Source organism: Lactuca virosa, chromosome 2, assembly GCF_052849685.1.
Source record: "Lactuca virosa cultivar CGN04683 chromosome 2, Lactuca_virosa_CGN04683_v6, whole genome shotgun sequence".
In the NCBI taxonomy this organism is placed as follows: domain Eukaryota; kingdom Viridiplantae; phylum Streptophyta; class Magnoliopsida; order Asterales; family Asteraceae; genus Lactuca; species Lactuca virosa.
Window position 1 is genome coordinate 273,068,442 of NC_136427.1, and position 7,850 is coordinate 273,076,291.

At 38.1% G+C, this 7,850-nt stretch overlaps 1 long non-coding RNA gene across 1 annotated transcript; it reads left to right on the plus strand.

The window, feature by feature from the left end:
• The first annotated feature begins 741 nt into the window (after window positions 1–741).
• On the plus strand, window positions 742–3,726 carry LOC145161102 (uncharacterized). The gene is made up of 3 exons (XR_013738354.1): window positions 742–1,049; window positions 1,990–3,159; window positions 3,509–3,726. It is a non-coding gene; the product is annotated as an uncharacterized LOC145161102 (long non-coding RNA).
• The last annotated feature ends 4,124 nt before the right edge of the window (window positions 3,727–7,850 follow it).

A 7,850-nucleotide genomic window follows, 5' to 3' on the forward strand; every position in this document is an offset into this window, starting at 1 on the left:
TGTGTAGGGAGTTAGGTTCAAGGGCAAAAGTGGAAGACTATGAAATTGTAATTCCATATAAAAGTGATAAAATGCCAACTTTGAGACCATAAAAGCTAACCTTAGAGGAACGGTAAGGAAAAATGGTATAAAGGTGACTTGTAGTAGAATTGAAAATGAAGAAATAGCAAAATCAATAAGCTTAAAATAAGTTCATACGAAGAATCTACAAGGTTGCAAAGTTGTACAAAAAGTTAATGAAAAGCTGTTTTGGAAATTTGACAGTTGTAAGCTGCTAACTTTGGAGCTTAATAAGTCGATATCTATAGCTATTTAGAAATAACATTGTTCTAGAAAGTTGTAGTATGTAACATAAAGAATACACAGGAAAAAGAATCGGACAAAATGGGTATGTAATGAATGAGATATGGTCGCTTGAAGTTGGCTGTTCAAACACATGAAATGCTGAAACGTTCGGAGACCACCATGTTCACGGTTGAATAACTTCAGATCTGGACAGATTCGGATGAAACAAATAACATGGAACTTTTAGTACTCCTAACAAGCTTTCCAATGATATAAAGTTTATCTAAATTGGAGTTAGTATGGCCGAGTTACGAGGATGTAAAGATAGGAAAAAAATCATAAATTTTGCTGATAAATTATCCAAGTCAAGGAAGTAAGGGTAATATGGTCTTTTGCACACTACCCAGGTTTGATAAGTTCTGCTGGGGACGCATTCTGATGCAAGAAATAGAAGAATCGGGTTTGCATTCTCTTTGTGCGCTCAACCCAAAAACAAGACGCATGCACACACATCGATTGTGTGTGTGCTTCTACATGAATCGATTCAGAGAAACAAAACGAGAAAGGCAAACAATTGGAAGAAAGGGAAAGGAGGCGCTGGTGTGCTGCTTCTATTCTTTTCGAATGGAACATTGAATATGGTGACCATGGCTACAAGACCAGTGGCCGACCGAAGCAATGGAGGTGGGTGATGGGGCTACAATGGTCGATTAAGCATAAAACAACCCTAATGATTTCCATTTCAGCAACTTTTTCATACTAAGGTATAATCCATGGAACCCTAAGTATTTTCTTGGGATAGTATTTGAAATAATTCCATACATGTTGAAATTTATGACAGATTATAGAAATGCATTATAGTTTGAGTTCAAGAACATAAATGCATGAATCAATTCCATTTTCTTGAGGTTGAAGATGATGAATAGTGACAGTTGACTTTTTCTGTTTTGGTCAAACCTTGACTTTGAGTAAAATAGCAACTAATGAAAATTGTGAGCATGATTAGAAGTTTGAAATTGAAGCAAAAACACAAATATGTTGTTATGAACTTCATGAACTTGACAACTTGTCATTTTTAAAGGCTTTGTTAATAATAGATTGTTAAAATGAGTATAAAGTGAATGATTTCAAAGAGATTTGACAACCTAGGTATCTGTTTATTATCAAAACAGGTTTGGCATGAAATATTCATGAAATTTCATCCTAGAACCTAAATAAAACACAGTTAGGCAAGTAGGATGCCTAAATGAGAAAAATGTCAAAACGGGGTCGAAGTGGAAAATGGCTAAAAATGCCCCATGAAGCTTTATGCATGTTTTGAACACTCTTGGCATATTATTTAGCTATATGACATTGTGTTAAACAAATGGATAAATAAAATTTGAGTAAATCATCAAAAGTGGGACAAAAGGGTAAAAATGTCAAAAATGATTACTATGCTGTTATAAAGCATGTTAACTACTGAAATGGATTTGGATTAATATTAGAATGACTAGATTAATATGATCATTGATTAACTATGAGTTTTGAAGCAAACGGTAATTTAAAGTAAGTTTGCAAAAATAAATTAAGTTGCTAATTGTGAGAAATACGACGTAGATGGGTTATGAAATGGATTCTTAGGTAATGAAATACCTAGTAAACGATATGAAATGATTATAGAACATTATATTAATAATAAATGTAATTACTGGAATGAAATAGGTGTGATGCAATGTCGAATAGCATGGAAAGTGGATTGAGATTTGATGCTACCTATTCTCCCAAAGTGAGTTACCTTCCAATAGAAGTGGGTCTAAGGCCACTATGCCGGCCCACTAGTAGGAATTGTTTGTTAGATGATTGTCTTTGTCATAATTATCTGATATGCCATTATCTGTATCTTTTATGTGCTAGTATGCTATGTTATATGTGGTAGTGGTAGGTGGTGAAACAGTCCCCAGTTACCGGTTGAAAGATACCGAAGGGGTAGTTCGGGCACCCAGATATGCCTGACAGTATATTCATGTATTTTATACAATGTTATTATGTGGTATTGGTAGGGGTTAAATAGTCTCCGTTATCCGGTTGAAACAAGCCGAAGGGGAGGCCAACACCCAGATATGCTAGGTAGTTATCCGGTTGAAACAGACCGAATGGGAGGCCAACACCCAGATATGCTAGGCAGTTATCCGGTTGAAACAGACCGAAGGGGAGGCCAGCACCCAGATATGCTAGGCAGTTATCCAGTTGAAAGAGACCAAAGGGGAGGCCAACACCCAGATATGCTAGGCAGTATGTGTATTGTATGGTATGTGGTATGATGGGAGAACTCACTAAGCTTCGTGCTTACGGTTTTTAGTTTTGGTTTCAGGTACTTCATTTTTAAAGGAAATGAGCCGGCTCGATCGCAGCGCATCACACTATGCTTTCCGCACATGAGATCTTTGGGATTACACTCTGATATTATTTTATGATAACATGTTTTGATTACTGACACTTTGGTTTTGACATGAGATGTTATTATGGATGTTTTCTTATAGTGTTGGTTTTATAATAACTTAATAAAAATGAAATTTTTGGTCTTCAATTTTGGAATGTTACATCAGTCTTGGGCTTGGACCCATTAAGAGTTATTGGGCCTTTGCACTTGTTTTGGACCATAGGTTGCATGGTTGGGCCTATTGGGCCTTGTGGCCCATTACTGTTTTGGACCTTGGATGTTAGGCCCATTTAGGAAGAAAGGCTTTTGGGTCATATTGGAGGAATTTGGACTTAGGATTTTAGGCCCTTGGCTGGGTTGTGTCATAATCCTAATTAGGGTAATTTTTATATTTATACAGTGTGAGATTTTTGGATTGGTAGCCGAGCAACTATTGTTTTCAGCAAACCGAGGTGAGTCTTCTCATTATGTCAATAGGTCGAAGGCACCAATGTCGGCCCATTATCTGATTTGTGGATTGTTAATTGTTATGCATTGACTGTATGAAGACCCCGGGGGTAGCCCGTTGCACTTATGTGAAGACCATAGGGTTAGCCTATGACACTTGGATGTTAGACCATGGGGGTAGCCCATGACATTTCAGGTAAAGACCATGGGGGTAGCCCATGGCATTTCAGGTAAAGACCATGGGGGTAGCCCATGGAAACTTTATGTATTTTAAATGGTAATCTGGGGCTATATGGTATGTGGTATTTTGGGAACTCACTAAGCTCTTGCTTACAGTTTAATTGGTGTTTTCAGGTACTTACAATACTAAGGGGAAGGGCCCAGCTTTATGGCGCAGCATTCACTCTCCAGCACTTTCCACATTTATCTATTTTGTTACTCTTATGTTTGATACAATATGATGTAATGGATTTTGGGAACAAATTATGATTGTATGTCTATTTTCAAAAATGAAAAATTTTATCTGGTTTTTGGGCTGTTAGAAGTTGGTATCAGAGCCTTGGTTTGAGGGATTCGGGCACACTCTCGAGTGTGTCAGAACTCAAACTGAGGAAATGGTAGACCTTTTCAAAAGAAACAAAAGTCAAGTTTTTCTGAAAACGGTTTTTTTAAGTAAAAAGAGAGAGTGCAATGTGCGAAATCGGTCGAGCCCAACTAAGTATTTCCCAAAATTCAACCATGTTATTAATATACATTTCTTGGAATCGATGTTGACTCTGTTATTAGCTAAGTGTATGCTTTCAAAGTTGTATATGCCTAGGATTGCATAGCCCTAGAATGATGGATTCTGCCTTATTTCATGTTCCTTGTTTGGTTGTGGTTTTAGGGTAGAAACTTTATTTGACAGTCTATGTGATTCTATTTATGTATAACTTGCATGTATAAGGAAACCTGCAGTGTTGATTTAGGTTTCAGGTTCCGTGGGGATTGAGAAATCCTAGAATAGTCTAGGATGTGTGTATGTGTTGTGTTTTGTGGGTCATGTTTTCTCTATGGTTGGGTGAATTAAAGGTATCAGGTATGGCCTTGGGGGAAGGTACAGGTAGGTGTGGAAGGTAGTATTGGGCCCGTACTAATGAAAGCACAAGGCATGTACCCAAAACAAGGATAGACCTGGAAACTCTAAGGAGTCTGGTGGGGAGGAATCCCTTCGAACTTCCTTATCGATTTCTTTTTATGTTGTATTTTCACTTGAGGATGGTGATGACTACCCGAGGAGGTTCAGATTCGGGATCAGGTTCAGGATCGGTTTCAGGTCGTACGAGCTTATCGCAACTGAGGTTACACGCGGCATCCTTAACGCTACCCCGATGATTTTTGGTACCGTCAAGGAATGGATCATGGAGATTATGGAGGAGCGGCTCAAGTCCTTTTGAGCTGAGATTGCTGCGGGTCAGATTGGGGCTCGAACTCCCTCATTCCGGGAGTTCAAGGCGTGTGGAGCACCTGAGTTGTTTGGGGTTAAGGACCTGTCGCTATTCGTCGTTGGATTGCTTACATGGAGAATGCTCAGCGCACGAGCTTTTGACCTGAGGCAGCAAAGGTGGGATTCGCGTCCTGTATGTTGAGGGATCGGGCGCGAGACTGGTGGGAGGAGGTTACCAGTGAGGTTGGGTCGGCAGGTGTGACAGTCATGACATGGGAGGAGTTTGTGCGGAGGTTTTATCGGGAGTTTGCATCGGCCATTAAGGTGCAACAGCTGGTGAGGGAGTTCCAGGACATTCACTAGACTACGGAGTCTGTGGCGGAGATTACCACCAAATTCAGAGAGATGGCACTTTTGGTCCCCCAGTACGCTGCAGATGAGGAGATGAGGAAGACGAGATATCATGCTACGCTTAGGGATGATATCCAGGAGTTTATGAGCTTCTCAGGGTGCAAGACCCTGAATGACATGATTGAGAAGGCTCGTGAGCGGGAAATTGAGTTGGAGCTCCGGACAAAGCGGAAACCGGAGTAGGTTCAGACAGTTATGGGTCAGGATAAAAAGCCTAAGACCTTCGATCCTCCCAGCAGAGGCCATCAGGGCCAGGGCCGTTGTGCCAAGTGCAGCAAGCCGGACAGTGGAGCATGTTGGGTAGCAGGCTCGGTATGTTATGGATGTGGTCATCCGGGCCACATGAGCAGGGAGTGCCCCAAGAAGGGCTTGATTTATTTCCACTATAACCAGACCGGCCATAAAAGGCTGATTGTCCGAGATTATCTGGTGAGGCAGTGGTGGCACCTGCGCTAGCCACCTAAAGGATTACAGATGGCCGCCAGGGCAAGGCGGAGGCTCCTATGGTGAAAAGTAGAGTTTTCCAGTTGACTACGGATGAGGCATGTGCAGCACCAGCTGTCATTACTGGTATGTGACTTATCTTTTTCTTTTAATGCTTTATTGTTATGCTTTTGTTGTTATGCTTTTGTTGTTATGATTTTGTATAGGGAATAGTCAATGGATTGTCGGCTCATGTTCTTTTTGATTCGGGGGCTACCCGATCATTTGTATCTTTTACGCTCAGCAAGAAGTTTCGAGATGCTCCGGGGACTTTGGATTCCCCTATTGAGGTGGAGATTGCAGATGACTGTACTATGAGCGTTGTGAGGGTATTTCGGAGGAGTATTCTGAACATGTCACTACAAGAAAAATCCGATATAGCTACGGAAGGTTGCTACGGAACGTATATCCGTTGTTATTTTGCAACGGATCGTGCTACGGAATGTCGTTCCATAACTAATTTTCTACCACAATTTCTACGAAATTAATTTTACGTAGCAAACATGGGAATTGCTACGGAAACTATTACCGCCTCGAAATCCGTTGCTATATTGCTATCGATATCTCTATGGAAAAGCCATTCGTAGCAATTTTGCAACAAAAATTTTTACGTAAATACTTTCTGTTGTACTTCTTCTATGGAATTAAATATCGTGGTTAATCTGCAGTGGAATTTTGCAACGAAATAAAATTACATAGTTGGTTTGCTATGGAAGTAGCATTCTTCGCTATTTACCTACGGAATTGTGCTACAGAATTTTATTTTCATTGCTTGTTTGCAATGGAAAAAAAAGCCTAGCTAATTTGTTAGGAATTTCATTACCAAATTAAATTCCAAAGCAATTTTGCTAAGGAGTTCAAATTTATAGCTATTTAGCTATGAAAATTTGCAACGACAATAAAACACGTGGAAGTTTGACTACAGAGCTAATATTCGTTGCAACTTTTGTTACGAATTTTTTTAGAAATTAATTTTTTATAGCTATTTAGCAACAGATATTAGCTACGAAAACCAATTCCGTAGATGATTTGCTATGGAGTAAATGTCCATTGATATTGGGATTTAGTGGCACTTTTCGGTAGTGTCACTGCATTTCTATTGGGATTTAGTGGTACTTTTCCTATGTCCCTATAACACTTGTAGGTTTTAGTGGTTCTATTTTCATGTCCCTATTTAACTACAAAAATAAATATTGTTTTCGTGCTTTTAGTGACACATTTTTTAACACACAAAAAGATTATATTAACAAATTAAGTCTAATTTTTTTATTTCAAATGGAATATAAAATAATAATAAGACAATTAAGATAACAAATCGAAAACACAATATCATTATTTCAATTCAAACTTGTTTAACAACAATACTCTCGCTATCTAAAACACAAATGTCTTAAAAAAATTTCTATCGAACTAAATATATATTGGGGAATAAACATAAAACTTCATTGTCCTCCAACTAAATATTTGCATGCAACTTTAAGCGCTTCCAAGTGGGTGTCAATGCTTAATCTACAAGGATTTTCAAGTTTTTTCCATTGTTTTTCCATCTTTGCATCTACAAGCTTTACCAATGCTCCATCTCCATGGACTTCTAGTTCTTGCTCCATCTCTTGTTCCCTACCTTTGAAACCTATAATTATAAAGGGAAACGAAAACATTAATAAAAAAAAACCGATCCATGAAGCTATTAGTGTCTAATTGGGCAAAGTTAGAGAGAGAGAGAGAGAGAAAGAGAGAGAGAGAGAGAGAGAGAGAGAGAGCATTAGAATAAGACATACAAAGTATGCATACACGGGAGGATTAGAGCAACTATTATAGAGGGCACACATAGAGACATAATACATTGAATAATTTCTTTTTGCTAATATTATATATTTATAATTTTAACAAACTACAGTCAATATATATATATATATATATATATATATATATATATATATATATATATATATATATATATATATATATATATATATCATGTAGAGGAGTAAACTTCTACAACGCAAGTGGATCTGCTTAGTCTTAAATCAAGTACCACCTCAACTTCCATATTTGGCTACAAAAATTCTCTATAAATACCATTTATTACCACAGAAACAATACCAATGGTAGTTTAGTTTTTGTAAATTTAACATGAAAACATACCTACCACGCTTATAATAATTGTCATATGATATAATCAACAATCATAACCAAACAAAAAAGCTTCCCCACCTAAGCATCACATGCAAGATACCTACAAAAAAAAACCCCAATAAAATGTGATGCAAGCCTGCTCCATGAGCACACACAATAACAGACGCATCTTAAGTGGCTATGACTTGCTCTTTCATAGACATATGTGCAAATAATCCATTAACTACATTCACTTTGCAC